Genomic DNA, 20,888 nt, shown 5'->3' on the forward strand with positions numbered 1-20,888 from the left:
TATGCTCAAATATGGTTTTGGTTTTACTGCATCACGTAAGAACTATGAGAAATAGACATTTTTATGTTTACTGACAATAAAATATATAGTCAAGTTTACGTTTCGCACAAGCGACTAAATGAAACAGAATTAAAAGTGTTTTGCTCCCGAGTTTCTTTTATATTCAGTGTCTGGTGCATCACGTTGTAGCATCCAACAATAGTCGGCAAGCATTGACGGATTCCAATTGCCCTGGTATCGTTTCTCCATCGTAGCTATGCCTTGATGAAACCTTTCACTGTGCTCGTCACTCACAGCACCGAGATTTGCGGGGAAGAAGTCCAAGTGTGAATGGAGGAAATGAATCTTGAGTGACATATTGCACTTCATTCTCTTGTATGCTTTGAGAAGTTTGTCTACCAGCTGAATGTAGTTTGGGGCTCTGTAATTGCCCAGAAAATTGTCAACAACGTCTTTCAAGGCTTTCCAGCCAATTTTTTCCGGCCCAACTAAGAGATCTTCAAATCGCTTGTCACTCATAACATGTCTGATCTGGGGGCCAACAAAAATACCCTCTTTGATCTTGGCATCAGTTATTCTTGGGAACATCTGTCTTAAATAACGAAAACCTTCCCCTTCCTTGTTCATTGCTTTCACAAAATTCTTCATGAGTCCCAGTTTAATGTGAAGAGGAGGCAAAAATATCTTTGTCGGGTCAACAAGCGATTCATGTGCTACATTTTTCTGTCCTGGAACTAACTTTTTACGGAGTGGCCAGTTCTTTCTAGAATAGTGCGACTCTCTGTCTCGGCTGTCCCATTCGCAGATGAAACAGCAGTACTTTGTATAGCCAAGCTGCAGTCCTAGTAACAGAGCAACGACTTTGAGGTCTCCACAGATATTCCAGTTATACCTGGTATACTGGACATACTTTAGTAACATTTCCATATTCTCATATGTTTCTTTCATATGTGCTGCATAGCCAACAGGTACTGAAGGATAAACGTTGCCATTGTGCAACAGAACAGCTTTCAGGCTTAACATTGACGAATCAATGAAAAGACGCCACTCTTCCGGGTTGTGATCACAACCAAAGACCGAGAACAATCCTTCAATGTCACAACAGAAACAGAGACTGTCGACTTGTGCAAAAAATTTGGTTATATCATGATGCCGGTCTCGAAACACAGAAATTTTCGTACCTGGTGATAGCAAACACCATTCCTGCAGTCTCGAACCTAGCAGCTCAGCTTTTGCTTTTGACAGACCCAAATCTCTGACCAAATCGTTCAATTCGGACTGTGTTATCAGATGTGGATCGCCTGATGAGGATGGTTCAAAATCCGGGTCAATGTCACTGTTAGAACCCTGCACTGCAGTTTCTTCATCTGGTTCGTCTAAGGTCCAATCCTCTGGTGGTTTCGGAACTGGAAGACTGTCATCATGTGGCATGGGTCTCATTGCTGAAGGCAGATTAGGATATTCAATTGACTTCTTGTTTTTGGCAGAGAAACCAGACACATTAGTCAAACAGAAATAACAGTCCGTCACATGGTCTTTCTGTTCTCGCCATATCATCGGAACAGCAAATGGCATCGTCTTTCGAGTACCTCTGAGCCAGGCTCTCAGACTAACAGCACATGTCGCACAGCAAATGTGAGGCGCCCATTGCTTGTCTTGATCACCTATTTTGCAGCCAAAATACAGATGATAGGCTTTCTTTACAAGGGCAGTCATCGAACGTCTCTGAGGCGTAAGTGTATATTCCCCACAGATATAGCAGAATGTGTCGCGGCTGTTACGACACCGACGAGACATATTGCCCGACACCAAAACGTCTATAGCATCAAGCTTACTTACTGTTATATTGCTACAGCTACTATACTACTATACTTTACTATACTGATACTATATACACACACGGACTATCTATATTAACCAAATGAGCAGGATCGGTGTATGGAAGCCACCATTATAGCATGGTGAGACAGCGCAAGCTCGTTCAGACCTGCCCAGACATGCCCAGGATGTCATCTTCCATAAAACAGCTTCCAACCTGGCTAGATTTTATGCATGGACATACCCAGGCGGCACAAACCGTTGTTGATAAGACACTTATGGGAGAAAAAATTGTTTGCATCCAAATATAAGAAAAAATCACGACAAAATTGAAGATTTCTCTGAAATGGTACGTGATGGGTAATTTTTGATGTAATATTCATGATCAGCACCCAAAATTCTATAAGAAACACCCAGCAGTGTCAGGAAGCAAAAACTTTGTTGTGCAGTGAAATCACCAGACAAGGTAGGAAAAATTATTTTATTTTAAATTTAGTGATCAAAATGTGTCTGAATTTATATCTGCTGTCTATATTTTGCACTATGGCCCCCCTTTTACTAAACCACAATAGTGGTTTTTAGCGTAGGGAGCCTATGAGTGTCGAGAGAAGCCCTAAACATTCAGCGCAGCTCCCTGCGCTAAAAACTGCTATTGTGCTTTAGTAAAAAGGGAGGGGGAGTACCGTATTTGTCTATTTTTGTATGGTTGTTACTGAGGTGACAGTGCATAGAGTCATCTGCCTTGACCTCTTTGAAAAAACCCCAGAATAGGAATGATAATTAAAATTTTCTCAGTGTACAGTGTGCTTTGTGTTTTTTTAAAAATTTTATTGTTGATAAATCATTTTGACTTGGCCATTTTAAAAGTAGCTCGCAAGCTCAAAAAATGTGGGCACCCCTGAGCTAGAGCGTTGAAGCTGCGTGTTTCTGCCGTAAAGGTCATCTCTGACGCAACTGGAAGTTGCATCAGAGACGACCTTTACATCAGCCATATGCAACTACAACGCTCTGGCTGCTGTAAGAAGGCAGTTTAGACATCGCCAGCCACAGGGCAGGGAGGTTTGTTGGACCGGGCCTGTTGTCCGGGCTGGGGGGGAGGGAGAAAGCACCACGAAGGTAAAGGGCAGGGAGGGAGAAAGGAAGAAAAGGTGAGGTGGAGAGGAAAACAGGGTAAAACAGAGGGGGGAGAAGGACGCTGAAAGCACATGGGGAAGTCAGAGGGGGGAGAAGGACGCTGAATGGAAATGGGGAACAAAGAGTGGGGAGAAGATGCTGCAGGAAAATGGGGAAAGAATAGGGAGAAGACGCTGAAGGGAAATGGGGAAGAGAGAGTTGGGAGAAGACGCTGGCAGGGAAGAAGACAGAGATGCCAGACTATGTGAGGAGCAGAGGGAATAAGATGGGTGCCAGACCCATTTGGAAGGAGGGAGAAAGGGAGAGGCACAGTAACAGCGCAAATAGAAGATGCTGAGAGAAGAGAGACAGTGGATGGAAGGAAGAGAGTAACAGGAAGATGAGGAAAACAAAAACCAGAGAAGACAAAAGGTAGAACAAAAATTTTCTATTTATTTATTTATTGCTTTAGGAGACATGTGTCACTGTTTCTGTGGTGTTGCATTGTATGCAGCTTCTTGCTGGTTCAATTTAACCTTTGTCTATGTATTTCTATTTTATCCCCCTTTTACAAAACTGTGGAGCATTTTTTAGCGCCAGCCGTGGTGGTAGCATCTCTGATGCTCAGAATTCTATGAGCGTCAGAGCTGTTACCACCGTGGCTAAAATCCACACTACAGTTTTGTAAAAGGGGGAGGGGTTAGTTTGTGATGACATAGTCCATACTAGGCGAAGGTGTGTTCGAAAGACTGATTTTCTGTTAGGATTGATCTGTACTAGTCTGGCTTGTTTAGTTTTACAATGGGTGTATTGATGTTGTACTGCTCACTGCAGTATGTAAGATGCTGCCTTTTCCTAGGTACTCATGTGTGACATGTGGCTTGTTACTAAAAATCATGTTTTTCGTACAGATGGGGGGGGGTGCCAAAAAATGATGGGCCCCGGGTGTCACATATGCTAGGTACGCCACTGCAACCGTATATCAAATCTTCTCCCTGGAAAAGCGGAGACTCAAAGGAGACATGATAGAGACCTTCAAGATCATGAAGGGCATAGAGAAGGTAGAAAGGGACAGATTCTTTAGCCTACTGGGAACCACTAGAACAAGGGGGCACTCAGAAAAATTGAAAGGGGCCAGGTTTAGAACCAATGCTAGGAAATTCTTTTTCACTCAGAGGGTGGTGGTCACCTGGAATGCACTTCCAGAGGTTGTGATAGGATAGAGTACACTATCGGGTTTCAAGGAAGGACAAGTCACCTGCAACTTTCTAGAATTAGTGAGGAAATAGCTCATAAGAAAAGCCATAAAAACTGCCTTATTCGACAGAAATATCACCTAAAATGTATCTACACAAAACACTAAATCAATTTCTAATATTTCAAACATGTCCACTCCTGCGTACAAGACAAAAATGTATTCTACATGCTGTATTTCTCTTATCTCTGCATATTGTAACTCGCTGACTGTTCATCTCTCTTCAATGTAAACCGCCTAGAAGTCTCACGACTATGGCGGTATATAAAAGAATAAAGTTATTATTATTATTATAAGTTCCTGAAAGATAAGGGGATTTAGGAATACAGATAGAGGTAGAAATAGGCTATGATAGGACATACTATGTTTCCAATAGACAGGGACAACGTAGCAAAAGGAGTCAGAAAAGTAGCTAAGCTGTAATTAAGAGACTGATTCAAGTCAATTAAACCAGCATATGAGAAGGACTCGTTATACTGTAACGTAGCTCAGAGACATATAACTCAGGGACCCTGAGAAGTTGTATCTCAGCTAAGTACATTCTCACACCTTCAGTACAACCTGAATGCAGTCACTTTTTTGTACTCTTTAAAAAATTTTGAAAGCTGTTTTATTTCAAGTGTTGAATACAGTTATCAATTAACTTATACCTTCAAGAGTTGGACTCGTTTTTACTAAATATCATGCTATGATTGGATGAAAAACTCTTAACCTAAGAGGGGGTTACCTCCCCCCCTTCAGAGTTATATGTCTCTGAGCTACGTTACAGTATAATGAGTCCTTCTCATATGCTGGTTTAATTGACTTGAGTCAGTCTCTTAATTACAGCTATGATAGGACATAGACAGAAGGACAGGGGGGCTCAAATGATTTAAACAAGGATCACCTTACAGGTCATGGACCTGATGGGCCGCTGCGGGAGCGGGCTTCTAGACGCGATGGACCTCTGGTCTGACCCAGCGGAGGCAACTTCTTATGTTCTTAATTTGGGGAACTCCTCAAATAGATCTGTTTGCATCCCATCAATCACAAACTCCCACATTACTGCTCTAGACTGCACTCAAAGCACTGTTTGGAATCCAATGCCTTTCTCCTAGACTGGACAGACAAGTTTCTCTATGCCTTTCCTCCCAGTGGTGTACCAAGGTGGGAGGGGCGGACCACCCCAGGTGCATGCTCTAAGGGGGTGCACAGCCATACATTGAGTCCAGAACCTCCTGCCCTACTCTGCCATTGCTGCTTTCCTGAACCAGCAGCAGTAAACTTTAAATTCAGTCATTGCGGGACCTTCCTGTACCTCCCCTTGGCTGCCAGTCCACCCCCTCCGATGTCACTTTCTTGTTCTGGAGCATAGCCAGCAGCTGCAGGGAGGTGCAGCAAGGTCCCACAATGACTGCATTTAATCCACCGCTGGTTTAGGAAAGCATACAGCAGCAGTGGGGCATTTCCTAAACTAGCAGCATTTAAGCCACTGCTGCTGGTTTAGGAACGCATACAGCAGCGGTGAGGAGGTGGGGGGGGGGGCAAGATATTCAATGTCATTTGGGTGGATGGAGAGAGAGAAAGGGCAGATATTGGATGTTAGTGGGAAGTGGGAGCCTATGCAGGATGGAAGTGGGGAGGAGAGATTGAAAGAGGGGAGCAGACACTGAATGGAAGTGGAGAGAGGGGACAGACACTGTATGGAAAGGGGTAGAGAAAGAGGACTCATGATGGAAGGAGGGGGATAAATAAATAAGGGCTTATGCTGGATGGGGGGAGAAGGAGACAGTTAGTGAAATACTAGAGAGGGTGAGAGAAAAAGGTGGCAAGCTATAGGTAGACACAGTGGAAAGGGAAATTGAAGACTGAGTAGTAAGAATTTAATCTAGACAGATGCAGAAAATAAAATGAGAAGGAAGACAAGGAAATGAGAGTGAAATGCCAGACCATGGGAGTATGGGAAAGAGAAGGGAAGGAGAGGAGAGAGATGTCAGACCATTGAGGGAGGGGATAGAAGGTAGGGAAGATGGATGCTGGACTAATAGGGGTGAAAAACAGTTTCTGGAAGGGGAATAGAAGGAGAGAAGATGCCATATAGAAGGGGCAGAGAGAGGGCAGACAGTGGATGGAAGGAAGAGAGTGATAAGATGAAGAAAGCAGAAGCCAGAGAAGACAAAGATAGAAAAAATTATATTTATTTTTTGCTTTAGGATAAAGAGTACTGTAGCTGTGTTGATAAATATTTGTAAACAGAAAATGGAAATAAGGTGATCCTTTTATTGGACTAATTGTAATACATTTTTGACTAATTCAGAGACTAAAACCACCTTCCTCAGGTCAGGACAGGATACTGTAATAGTAATATTTTACTGACTGAGAAGAGAGATTTTGGTCTTTGAAAGCTAATTGAAAAATGTATTAGTCCAATAAAATGGTATCTTATTTTCCATTTTTGTTTTATTCCCCTTCCCCCCCCCCTTTGGCCCCTTTTATGAAGCCACAGCATTATTAGCTCCGACGTTCATAGGAATTCTATGAGCACTGGAGCTTTTACTGCTACTGCTGGCGATAAAAAAAAGCTAACGCGGCTTCATAAAAGGAGAGGGGGTTATGAATCCACATTAGGTTTTTTGTTGTTTTTTTTAAATCGCCAGCCATGGTGGTAAAAGTTTCGATTCTCATAGAATTCATATGAGTGTCAGAGCTTTTACTACTGCGGCCTGCAATAAAAAACCCTAACGCAGCTTCATTAAAAAGGGGGGGAGGGGTTATTTGTTCATTTGTAAAGTGATGATTGCTAGTTCTCTGTTTTTTCAAATTCACATCTTTATATTTTGTACAGTATTAGGAGACATGCATCACTGTTTCTATGATGTTGCATTGTATGCAAAGTCCAGCTCCTTGGTGTTTCAGTTTAACCATAGTGTGGATTTTCGTGCGGCCGCAGTGGTAATAACTCCGATGCCCCAGTTTTGTAAAAGGGGAGAGGGTTAGTTTGTGATATATTGTGGCCAGATGAGGCCCTGCTGGGCACTGCAGGTGACCAGATCCAGCAAGCATTGACCTTGGCCAAGTGGAAGCGAGATTGTTTAATAACCTGGTATACACTAATAAAGAGTTCAAATAAGTATTGATGTAATACAGTTTCAAGTTTTAAGTTTTATTAAAAATTTGATACAATCGCTTATCTGGACTTCTAAGCGAGTTACAAGTAAAAAAAAAAGGAGGATTAAAATAATCATCAACAAAAAAATACAATTTAAATTTAACACAAATTTTAAAACAGCTCTTCTTGTTGTAAACCGCTTCAAACTACTATGGCTTTGGCGGTATATAAAAAATAAAATAATTATTAAATGAATAAGATCAGACTAAGGGCTCCTGTTACGAAGGTGCACTAGCATTTTTAGCGCACACACCAGATTAGTGCGCGCTAGCTGAAAAACTACCGCCTGCTCAAGAGGCGGTAGCGGCTAGCGCGGGTGGCATTTTAGCACGCGCTACTCCGCGTGTTAAGGCCCTAACGCACCTTCCTAAAAGGAGCTCTAAAGGTATATGGGTAGAAATACAATTGAGAGGTTCGGGATTGCTGAAGATTGTTTCTTATGAAGGTTAAAGATGAGAGTGAAAGTAAGATATTGTAACCCCACTGTGGCCCGAGCGGGACTCCACAGCGCTCCAAGAGGTTACCTGGATGAATTACACCAGCGTGTGACCCGAAATGGAGTCACCCTGCAGGACTGGACTCGACTCCAGGCAGGAACCAAAGATCAAAGTCACACAAACTAGGTTTATAGGAACATAATTCAGCTTTACTGTTCCAAACATAAAGATAAGCAGTTCATAAATAAAAATGCAAATGTCAGTAGGCAAAACAACAGCAAAACCAAAATGCAAAAAAGGCAGGAAAATAAAGCAGCACAAAATAAAGTCAAAATGGCAGCTGAGGTTTCAGCTCTCCTCAGAGCCAGCACAAGCCTGCTCCCAAGCAGGTTGTTCAATCTATCCCAATACAGTTCAGAGCACTGGTACCAGCAATTCACTGTGCTTAAATTCAAATAAAGCCTCTGGCAGATTTAGTCCATTGCCAGGAAAGGAGAGTATCTTAGGTTTTGCAAATTTAAAGCCTCAGAAATGGCTTTCAAAAATTCCCACCCAAGGTGACAACAAAACCTCTCCCCAACCTGACACTCCTAGCTTTCCAAAAACATCAAAATAGTCCAAACAGGCAAACAGTCTCTTGAAAACCAAAACTCACTGTTTGCAGCTGTCAGTCAGGCCCACCTGCATGGCCTCAGGAAAATTGGTATCCCCTTCAGGAAAACTCTCTTGGCATTCCATGGGCAGTTCAGCATCCAACAAAGACAGCTCCTCAGCTGGTCCAGACTCCTCCACTTCCATCGGTGTAGGGTTAGTGCACCTGCTTGGCCCAGGGAGTACTTCAGGGAGACAAGGCCTAAACCTCCTCCCTAGCCAGCCTACTTGTCTGTTCTCCACTGCTGGCTTAAATACTCTAGGGACACGCCCTACCCTGGCTGAGTCAACAGTGTGCAATGAGGCTCTTGGGCTCCCTCGGTGGTGACCTGGATACAGCTCATCTACCTCACTGTCAGAAAGCTCAAGCTCTCTCTGGTGGCCAATAGGAAAATGATCAGAATCAGGAACCACATGTACATTCCTGATTCCTCTCCGGGATTTCTTTTGGGTCTGCCTTGGGATCTAACTGGGACCTTGGCAGGGAGAATGCCTGGATGGTCACAATATGTACTGAACGCTTCCTTGAATAAATGACGCTTGAGATAGCCTTTTAAAAACGGTCAAGATTTTTTTTTTCTCTTAAGATAGGCAACATGTTCCAGAGCTGAGGAGCAACTACAGAGAAAATGTCCCGACATTTAATACCAATTATTCTTAACGATGAATAGTTAGCAAACCAAGGTCCATAGATCTAAGTGTGCGAGAGGGCTGGAAAGGAATGAGATATTTTTCTATAAATGGGGGGGCGGGGGGGATTTTAGTTGTAATGTTTTGAAGGTTAATAAAGAAATTTTATAGGGGATCCTGTGCTTTATTAGAAGCCAAAGTGCCTTTTGTAACAGAGGAGTTACATGATCAAATTTGTTAGAATTCATTATTCTTTCAGCAGCAACAAAGGATTCAGTTCAAATAAAACTTAAAAGTGGCTTTCAGGTTTGTAGCACAGTTTCACTTAAGTTTCAACACACAACTCCAAAACTTAAGCAAAAAGGCACAAAAACCTTATAAACAATTAAAGCTTTGCTTTGAAGGCAAATTCTTTGGGGTCCAAATACCAACCCCCAAGGCCCACTACTCTTCTTCCTCCATATTCGCTGTGATAGGTGATTAACAGAACCACAAATACTGAAAAACTGCGAATAACTTTTTTTTATATGATATTTGCTGTTTTCTATTAAAAACCATCGTGAACATGGTGAAACCGTGAACATCATGGTGGGAGACCTGGCCTTTTTCTGAAGGAAAGGCAAAACAAGGTGAACAAAGTGCTGGGAATCAGCGATTTCTCTATGCAAGCTGATGTAATTTGGGGGGGGGGGAAGGAGCCACCAAGCTAAAAACTGTGAATAATTAAAACTACAAATATGGAAGAAGTGTACAATTTTTCCCCAATGGATCAGTGTGGAAGACCCCCTCCCGAGATCCCAACAAGCTGCTGCCTTGAAGTCCTTTGGCTTTTTTTTGTCTTATAACAAATATCCACTACTACTTAGACCATCATAAATCCGTTGCCCTTTTTTCATTAGATTTATCTGCCGCATTCGATACCATTGACCACGAACTTTTACTAAATCGGTTGAAATCCTTAGGTATAGGTGGTCAAGTCCTGAAATGGTTAACTTCTTTTCTATCAGATCGTTCCTCTAGAGTCAGATTCAATGATGACTATTCCTCATATTATTCCTCAACCTACGGGGTTCCACAAGGGTCTATTCTGTCACCTCTCTTATTTAACATTTTTCTATCTCCTCTTCTCACTATCTCGCAATCACTGGGCTTTACATCTTTTTCCTATGCAGATGATATTCAACTCCTACATCCTTTCAACCCAGAAAAGGATGAAGAAATAAAAGCCATCAATAAAAAACTGGAATTAATAAAAGACTGGTTAAGCTGTAATAAATTGGCACTGAACATTCAAAAATCTAAAACCATGTTTTTTACCTGGAAAGGAAACATAACACCAATATCACCGTTTATTCTTGATAGTACCCCTCTAGAATCTGTACCTAAGCTGAAAATTCTCGGAGTAGTCGTTGACGTCGACTTATCATTTCACAGTCATATCAGTGAAATAGTTAAATCTTACTTCCACAAATTACGTCTTATCCGTTCAATTTCCACATTCCTAGATCCTAAATCTGTCAATATATTAATCCATTCTTTGATCATATCTAAAATTGATTACTGTAATTCTCTTCTAATCAATATAACTCAGAAAGAAAAAAGACGACCAGATAATTCAAAATACGGCAATAAAACTAATCCACAAAGCGAAAAAATATGATCATGTCATACCACTATTGATTAAATCACATTGGCTTCCCATCTCCCATCGAATTAACTTTAAAATTCTATTTTTAGTATTTAAAATACTAATCTTCATTGAACCACAATTTATGTCAAGAATGATTATCCCATACAATGCCCCACGCTCTCTACGATCATCTTCTTCAAACCTACTAACAATTCCCTCCTTGAAAATCATCGGCACAAGAAGAAATTATATATTTTCCATTATGGCCCCTAAATTATGGAATTCTCTGCCAAGTTATATTAGAAATGAAAAAGATCTTTTATCTTTTAAAAAAATTTAAAAAACCTTTTTGTTTCAAGACGCTTTGATGTGTAATATGGCATATCTTTACATTTTGTTACGATTAACAAACTCATTAATCCCCTTCCCTCCCCATTGTATTTTCCCTTTTATGTAAATTCCAACAGAAAATGAAATTGTAACTTTTCCCTCCTTTCCTCTTCATTCATGTTTGTCTTTATTTCGATTGCTAAAATGTTAACTGATCCATGTAGTTTGTTTTGTGTTTGATTTGTCCAATTGTATGTGAGACCACTATCTAGTGGCTTTTAAATTGTACATCGCTTAGAAAATTTGTATAAGCGATTCATCAAACGTTAATAAAACTTGAAACTTGAAACTTCTCATTGGCTTTGTATCATAGGGCATTCACTTCAAACAGTAACATCCCCACAGTACTTAAACCATAAAAGAATGGCCAAAGAGCAAAGAAAAATAGGAAAACAAATATTCTTTCTTGGTTTAAGGGCTTTTCCACTTGCCCTGGCTGCATTCCTGCTTAAACCAATTCATTTAATGGCACATATCTTAAAGTTAAAAAAACTTCCTTCTGCTTCACAATAAACAAGAACAGACATTTACCTCATTTCAACCATTTATTCTCAGTAGCACATTTCCATATTCTCTATACTAGGTAAATTAGTCATTTCTGTGTCCATGGCACAGGAACTCACATTATCTTCCATTTCAGTTACAGATGATGTATCAAAACTTTCAATAGCCTCTTCATTAAGAGCTTTTACCTGAGCTTGCTGCCATAAAGGAGATTGCTGGTTTCTAGTAGCTGAGGACTGCTCTCCTCCAACTTCAGTGCAGCTCTTGGTTGTTGGAATTGCCTGTGGCTGTGAGACACACTCTTTTCTTTGCCTGCAGGAAGTTGATTACTTTTCACTACAGGTGAGTTTGTGGAGCCTGGCCTCTGGCGCCTTCTAATCTGGTTTAAAACCAGTCTCAGGCATATTAGGGACAGCTTGTGCTCCAACCCTGCTTTTTTCCCTCACCAGCCTCTGTGCTACTGGGAAAGGTAGTTTTTTTCTGCTGAGTTTCTACAGCTGGTTTAAGAAAAGCTAAACCAGTCTTGGCTTTTATCCCAGGACAAGCAGGCAGTATATTCTCACACATGGGTGATGTCACCGACAGAGCCCCGGTACGGACACTTCAAAAGTGCATCGCCACTTTAAATCTTTAGAAAGTTTGCGATAGCCTGCACCGTGCATGTGTGAATGCTTTCCCGCCAGAAATAGGTGCACGGTCCCTCGATTTCTTAGTTTCCACGTAGCTAAGAAGTTGCGTTTCAACAACTGTTTAAATTTTTTTCTACCTTCCCGCTCTCACGCCTGTGACTTTTCAGTCATTTTCTCTCTTTTTTTTCTTTTATATTCAATTAGCAAAGTTAAAAAAAAAAATATTTCTTTTTTTCACTGTTGGTGGTTTTCTGGACCGGCGGGGCCTCTTCCTTCACCTCAGTCATAGCGTTCAATTTGGCTGAGGTGGTATTCCCGTTGATGTCACCACTGCCAACGGGTTTAAAAAGTGTGGTTGCTGTGCTCGGGCTATTTCTGTAACTGACCCTCACCATTGGTGTCTCCAGTGTTTGGGACCCAAGCACCGTCCAGAAACGGTGATGCCTTGGAAGGGGAGCTGACATCGTCACTGACACCGACCACACCGGCTAAGATGACACTGAAACCTTCAACACTGATGGAACCAACAATGTCAACTCCGGTGTCACAGTATACTATCTCTTTGGGTAAGCTGGCTAAGAAGCCTTCCCCTTCATCCTCCAGATTCATGAAGGGACTTTTCAATGTGAAACCACCTCTCAAACCTCCTCCTATAGTCTGGGACCTTAATGTGGTTCTTTACAGGTTGATGAAGCCTCCATTTGAACCAATGGCTACAGCTCATCTCAAGTTCCTTACCTGGAAAGTTGTTTTTCTCATATCACTCACTTCAGCCAGGAGAGTCAGCGAGTTACAAGCATTAGTGGCAGATCCACCTTTCACAGTTTTAGGGCCATGACAAAGTGGTTCTGCACATGCATCCCAAGTTTCTGCCGAAAATTGTTACTGAGTTTCATCTCAATCAGTTGATTGTTCTTCCTGTTTTTTTCTCATGCAGAAGAAACGGCACTTCACACTCTGGACTGTAAGCATGCTGTGGTCTATTATGTTGACAGGACAAAGCCACATCGAACATCTCCCCAACTCTTTCTCTCTTTTGATCCTAATACATTGGGGTGTCCTATTTCCAAGAGAACAATTTCCAACTGGTTGGCTGCCTGTATATCATTCTGCTATGCTCAGATTGGACTGCAACTGGAGAGTCGTGTCACAGCTCACAAAGTCCGAGCTATGGCAGCTTCTGTAGCTTTCCTTAGATATACTCCTACTGATGAAATCTGTAAAGCTGCCACCTGGTCCTCGGTTCATACCTTCACCTCATATTATTGTCTAGAGTCTTTTTCCAGACTGGATGGGCACTTCAGCCAGTCAGTTTTACAAAATTTATTTTCTTAAAGGTCAACTCTCCCACCATCCCATTCTGGTTAGCTTGGAGGTCACCCATGTGTGAGAATGTGCTGCATGCTTGTCCTGGGATAAAGCAGTTACTTACCGTAACAGGTGTTATCCAGGGACAGCAGGCAGATATTCTCACAACCCACCCACCTCCCCTGGTTGGCTTCTTAGCTGGCTTATCTGAACTGAGGGACCGCGCGCCTATGTCAGGCGGGAAGGCACTTGTACATGCACAGTGCAGGCTATCATGAACTTTCTAAAGATTTAAAGTGGCGATGCACTTTTGAAATGTCCTTACCGGGGCTTCGTTGGCGACGTCACCCATTTGTGAGAATATCTGCCTGCTTTCCCTGGATAACACCTGTTACGGTGAGTAACTGTGCTTTCTGGGCATTGTTTGAGATGGATTTATTGAAGGAACACTTTGCCTCTGAATATTCCTGGAAGCTGCTCTGGGTGTTATATTAGCAGTTTTAGGAATCATCTCCCTGTTTTTAATATTAGATTAAAAATTTGGGTGAGAAAGTCTACTTCAGCACTGGAGAAATAAAACCAGAAATGTATTTCCTTTTTTTTTGGCTATACTGTATAAATTTCCCAAAGCTAACATATTTCAGTCAATAAATTCTTTTTTACCTGTTGTCTGGAGATTTATTTTTTCCATCAAGTTGGTCCCAATTTCTCTTTTTTCCACTTTCCCATCTTCTGCAAATTCTTCTGTTGTTGCCCATTGGTTCCTCCTACCATGGTCCAGCATTTCTGCCTCTCTTCCCTTTCTCCCATTGTACAGAATCCTCATTCCCTTCTGTCTTGGATCAATCTCCCTCTTTTTCCTCTCCCCACTCCTGCACAGCATTTCTTCCTCTTTCCTCCACCCCCAAGTGCAATGCGTCTCCCTCTCACTGCCCACAATCTCTTTATCTCTCATTCCCTTGCTGCAAAGGGAGTGGGGAAAGAAAGAGCGAGAGGAATCCAGGGTGCATCTCTCTCACCCACTCTACTACCACGTCCAGCATTTCTTCCTTTCTCAACCCTTGGATCATGTGCAACATCTTTCACCCATGCCCACCAGCCCCATGCCCAACATTTCTCCTTCTATCACGGGGTGCAAGGGGATATCACGGGGTGCAAGGGGATATCTATCGATGGATCAAACACTGGTTGGCAGGCAGGAAACAGAGGGTTGGAGTAAAGGGCCAATACTCAGACTGGCAATGGGTCACGAGCGGAGTTCCACAGGGGTCGGTGTTGGGACCTCTACTGTTCAATATATTTATTAACGATCTGGAGTTGGGGACAAAATGTGAGGTTATCAAATTTGCTGATGACACCAAACTCTGCAGCAGGGTTAGAAGCACGGAAGACTGTGAAGACCTGCAAAGGGATCTAACGAGACTGGAAGACTGGGCAAATAAGTGGCAAATGAATTTTAACATAGATAAATGCAAGGTCATGCATGTAGGGAAAAAGAACCCGATGTTCAGCTACAAAATGGGGGGAACACTGCTAGGGGTGCGTAACCTTGAAAGGGACCTGGGGGTGATGATGGACACATCATTGAAACCATCGGTGCAGTATGCGACAGCCTCAAAGAAAGCAAACAGAATGCTGGGCATCATCAAAAAGGGTATCACAACCAGAACGAAGGAAGTCATCATGCCGCTGTATCGCGCAATGGTGCGCCCGCACCTGGAGTACTGTGTCCAGTACTGGTCACCGTACCTCAAGAAGGACATGGCGGTACTCGAGGGAGTGTAGAGGAGGGCGACTAAACTGATAAGAGGTATGGAAAATTTTTCATACGCTGACAGGTTAAAAATGCTGGGGCTGTTCTCCCTGGAGAAGAGGAGACTTAGAGGGGACATGATAGAAACCTTCAAAATCCTAAAGGGCATAGAGAAAGTGAATAAGGACAGATTCTTCAAACTGTGGGGAGCCACAAGCACTAGGGGTCACTCGGAGAAATTGAAAGGGGACAGGTTTAGAACAAATGCTAGGAAGTTCTTTTTTACCAAGAGGGTGGTGGACACATGAAACGCGCTTCTGGAGGATGTGATAGGCCAGAACTCTGTACAGGGTTTCAAGGAAGGTTTGGATAGGTTCCTGGAGGATAAGGGAATAGAGGGGTATGGATAGAACTTGAGGTAGGTTATAGAAGTGGTCAGAAACCACTTCACGGGTCACGGACCTGATGGGCCGCCGCGGGAGTGGACCGCTGGGCGAGATGGACCTCTGGTCTGACCCAGTGGAGGCAACTTCTTATGTTCTTATCACCCCTCTCCAGCACCATGCCATATCTCTCCCTCCATTCCCTCCACCACTATGTCCAACATCCCTCCCACTTGCATCCCTTTCAATCTGACCCACTGTTTCCTCTCCACTACCATATCCAACATTTCTCCCTCTCATTTTTCTCTTCCCCATGCATCTGTACCTAAGCCCAAAAATTATCCTCTTTCTTTCATTCCCCGTGTGCACATCTCTCTTTCACTCTCACTCATCAACTCATGCCCAACAATTCTCCCTTTCTATTTCCACCCCCACTTCAATATCTTTCCCTCCAACCTATGTCCTGAATTCGTGCCCCCTTCCTCTCTCTCTTTTATGTCCGAAGTTCATGCCCCCTTCCTTCTGTGTCCCAGGTTTGTGCCCCCTCCCTCCTTGCGGCCTTTGTCCCAAATTCATGCCCCTCCCATGTCCCAACACGTGCCCTCCTATATATCAAGTTTGTGCCCTCTCTCTCCCCCTTCCTTGGTCCAACGCGCGCGTGCATTCTGTGGCCCAACTACTTTGGTGGCCCCCTTCCCACAAGATTGTACTGGAACCGTCCAGGTCAGCCGCCTCCTTCCTGCCTTCCAGTTGCACTTGCCTTCCAGCTGCACTTGGCTGACCCGGAAGCCTTCTCTCTGATGTTCTATCTGTTGTTGGAGGGTAGGCTTCTGGGTCAGCTACGGACGGTGTGCTTGGAATGCTACACGCTGCTTGGTGGAGGGGCAAATGTGGCTGGCGGTCAGGAAAAGGAGGTGCACAGGTATTGGAGTTCCTTGAGGTGCCTCCAATTCCACTGGCTCCCACCTTCTCTAAGATTCTCAGAGGGGGCAGGAGCCGTCAGGCCTTGAGCATGTGCAGATGCTCAAGGCCCAATATTGGCCCAGGAGCATTGATGTCAGTAGAGAGATGCCTTAGCTGAACAGCTACTAAAGGTCTTTATTCAGCGCCGGAGCTGGTAAGGAGAAAGCTGCGATGGCGGCAGGATACAGTGGAGGATACTGCAGCAGTGCTGGTCATTGGGTGGTGTACAGAAAAATAGCATCAGTCATGGCGAGGGAGGAGATTGCAGGAGAGCAGCTCCAGTCATTGTAAAGGGAGTACAAAAGCGTTGGCTTTCTGGTAGACTCGAATATAAACAGATACCCCCATCTTTGGGATATTTTTTTGTCCCCAAAATCTCGGTTTATATTCGAGTATATACAGTAATCTTAAGCATTTATAAACCGCTTAATTCAGTAGTTCCCAAACCTATCCTCGGAACTTTCCAGCCAGTCAGGTTTTCAGGATATCCACAGTGAATATTCATTAATTTCATACACAAAAGAGCTATGCTGTTAATCCATATATAAATAATCATTTATTTTTTTGTTAACTTACTCATAATTTTATTATATCATTTATCTTAAAATTAATTTAAACAATATTCATTCATACAAAAATTTCTTCTTCTGAAGCCTTCCCAATCTACCAAATGGTTCCAACTAAAAGTTAATTTACTATGCAAAGCAATGCCCAATTATGAAACCCTTAACTATTCAGTCTATTCGAGGTGGTTGGCATAGGAGAAGAACTGACACTGGAAAGAGAAGATAAGCAAAGTGAAAGTTGGTGTATTGATAATTGGACATTGCTTTGCATAGTAAATGAACTTTTAGGGCTCCTTTTACTATGCTGCGTTAGGGTTTTAATGCACAGAAAAGCGCGTGCTACATTGCCGTGCACGCTAGACCTTAACGCCAGCATTGAGCTGGCGTTAGTTCTAGAAGCGTAGCGTGCAATAATTTCCTGCATGCGCTAAAAACGCTAGCACTCCTTAGTTAATGGAGCCCTTAGTTAGAACTATTTGGGTAGATTGGGAGGGCTTCAGAAGAAGAAATTTATGTATGAATGAATATTGTTTAAATTAATTTTAAGATAAATGATGTAATAAAATTATGAGTAAGTTAACCAAAAAATAAATGATTATTTATATATGGATTAACAGCATAGCTCTTTTGTGTATTAAATTATTGTTTAATTAATTAGAGCTATTGAAAGTATATTATAAATCCCGTCTGTGTTTGTGCAATGAATATTCTTGAAAGAGATTTGCATGTACTGCATCCACTGCAAGCAGATCTCTCTTATGAATATTCATTGTAGAGATTTTGAAAACCTGACTGACTGGTGAGTCCTCAGGACAGGTTTGGGAACCACTGGCTTACTCTCAAAAATGGTCACTCTAGAGCAGGGGTGTCAAATTCAAATGCACAGTGGCCAAAATTAAAAACTTGGACAAAGTCGTGGGCCAACCTTGATATTTATTGAAAAAATGACTACAATTGAGGAAGTTTTTCCTTCTCATCAGATCTAACGATGAATAGGGCACAGTTGATAAATGTAGGCCATGCTCAATATGGTGAGAGGGAAAAAGAGGTAGGGGACAAAAAAGGAAATTGTATATACCAAAGTATGTGGGAAATGCACATGTTGAGAACCTGGGTATCAACAATCTAATCTAATCTAATCTAATCCTTAGGTTTGTATACCGCATCATCTCCACGTTCGTAGAGCTCAACACGGTTTACAGTAGGAGAAATAGGAAGGAACTACAACAGAGGGTTAGAGGTAGAAGTGTGAAGAAAATTTAGAGGACTTGGGATGCCAAGATATCTTGATTCCTAAGTTGGAGGGAGACTTACATTTTTTGAGAAAGCCAGGTTTTCAGATGTTTGCGGAAAACTTGGAGAGAGCTCAAGTTCCGAAGAGGGGAGGTAAGGTTGTTCCAGAGCTCAGTGATTTTGAATTGGAGGGAGGTCCCTAGCTTTCCTGTGTGGGAAATGCCTTTTAGCGAGGGGAAGGATAGTTTTAATTTGTGGGAGGATCTGGTGGTATTAGGGTTTGAGGAATTCCAAGAAAGAGGGATAAAGGGAGGGAGGATACCATATAGGATTTTGAAAGTTAAACAGGCGCATTTATAGTGGACCCTGGCTATTATCGGAAGCCAGTGGAGCTTGGCCAGGAGCGGGGAGACATGGTCAAATTTACTTTTAGCAAAGATGAGCTTGGCCGCAGCATTCTGAATCCGTTGGAGTCTGTGGAGGTTTTTCTTAGTTAGGCTTAAGTAGATAGAGTTACAATAGTCCAATCTGGAGAGGATGATGGATTGGACAAGGAGGGTAAAATGTTTTTGATGGAAGCAGGATCTAACTTTCCTCAGCATGTGAAGGCTGAAAAAACAATGTACAACAAATCTTGAAAGATAAAAAAAGAAAATTTTTAATAAAAAATAATAAGATAAACCAAATAATAATTGTACAACTCCAAAAGGAAACTGTAGACAATATGTTTAAAAACAATATATTTTTTAAAAAACGATATCTTTAAAAAATAATGACGCAAGGTACAACTAGCCCAAACTTAAAACGGAAAAACTATAAAGGGATTAAAACCAAAAAGGGACGAAATAAAATACCATATGAATTAGCAACAAATGTTTGAAAAAAGCGTAAAAATATAATCATAATAAAAACCATTACATGAAGCAGAGAAAATGAATAGGAATCGGATAAACACTAGCATTGGAAAAGAATGAGTACCAGAAAACAAAACATCAAAATTAGAACGTGATCAAAAGACTAAGAGCTCCTTTTATCAAGCCGCATTAGTGGGGTTAACGCACGTGACTTTTCATCACGCGTTAACCCTCACGCTGGCCTAAAAACTACCGCCTGCTCAAGGGAGGCGTTAGTGGCTAGCATGGCCGGCGGTTTAGCGTGCGGTATTATGCGCGTTAAACTGCTATCGCGGCTTGATAAAAGGAGCTCTATATACAATAAGGGATTAAAAAGAAGAAAAAATGATGAAAAAATCAATACTTACCAAAAAAGCAATTGCAGAAGAGTCCAGTGCTACTGCGACGCAGTGTGAGACTATGAAGAGAGCTGGAGAATGCCGTGGGAACTTGTAAAAGCGTCAAACCTGATGACATGCCTAATGGGGTCGTGAGCCAATTGTGTCAAAAAACTGTCTACCGGCGGGCCAGCTCTAGTAGATATTTGGGGCTCCTTTTACTAAGCTGCATTAGCGTTTTTGGCATTTTAGCGCACGCTAAACCCGCGCTATGAGGCTAGAACTAATGCCAGCTCAATGCCCTAATGCGGCTTAGTAAAAGGAGCCCTTGGTATTTTCTCATGGGCTAAATATAATTACACTGCGGGCCACAGTTTGATACCCCTGCTCTAGAGCAATGTACAGTTGACAAAAGAATTAAAAACAAGTTACCAATTTTGAAGCAAAATACAAATATCCAGTTAACCCACATTATGAAGTAAAAGCTTCTGGAATAAATATGTTTTCCAAGGCTTTTTTGAAGGCGTACTTAGGGTTCTGAGCACTGGCACCTTTTCCATTGCTGTTTAGAAAAGACCCATGATCCCCAAATATTAATAAAAGAGCTCAGGACGGTTCTGCACAACTGCCTTTCATAGATTTTGTGGCTGGTTGCAAGGGTCTGGCTACTGTGGGGTGGGTCTTTTAGTGACCACCTCACTCCTGAAGAGTAGCCTTGGATGAAGCCTGACTTTTGAAGATCATACTAACGCTCAAGTCAAAAAATGTTTTCACACTTTATGGAAATTTCGTACCATTAAACATTACTTTGATTTCTTCTTCTTTCGACTGTTGGTTCAATCTCTGATCTTAAGTACCTTAGACTATTGCAATATTATTACATTACATTAGTGATTTCTTTTCCGCCATTACCTTGCGGTTCAAGGCGGATTACATATGAGTTGTCGGGACATTTTCATAGGTGCTAAAGGGTGAAGTGGATTGCAAATGGGGCTTGAGATGGATCCTGCTGTGTTAGTTTGTCATTATATGCTTGGGATCTCTCAAGAAAACCATCAAACGACTGAGAATTGTCCAAAATGTTGCAGTTCACCTCATTAATGGCCTCAAGAAATTGGACCATGTAAGCCCGTATTACAAAAAAACTACACTGGCTGCCTGTGGAAGCAAATGTCATCTTTAACTTTGCTTGCCTTTGCTTCAAAACCATGAAAGGTTCATCCCCAACCTATCTGTCAATTCAAAT

The sequence above is a fragment of the Geotrypetes seraphini genome, chromosome 11, assembly GCF_902459505.1.
Source record: "Geotrypetes seraphini chromosome 11, aGeoSer1.1, whole genome shotgun sequence".
Lineage (NCBI taxonomy): Eukaryota > Metazoa > Chordata > Amphibia > Gymnophiona > Dermophiidae > Geotrypetes > Geotrypetes seraphini.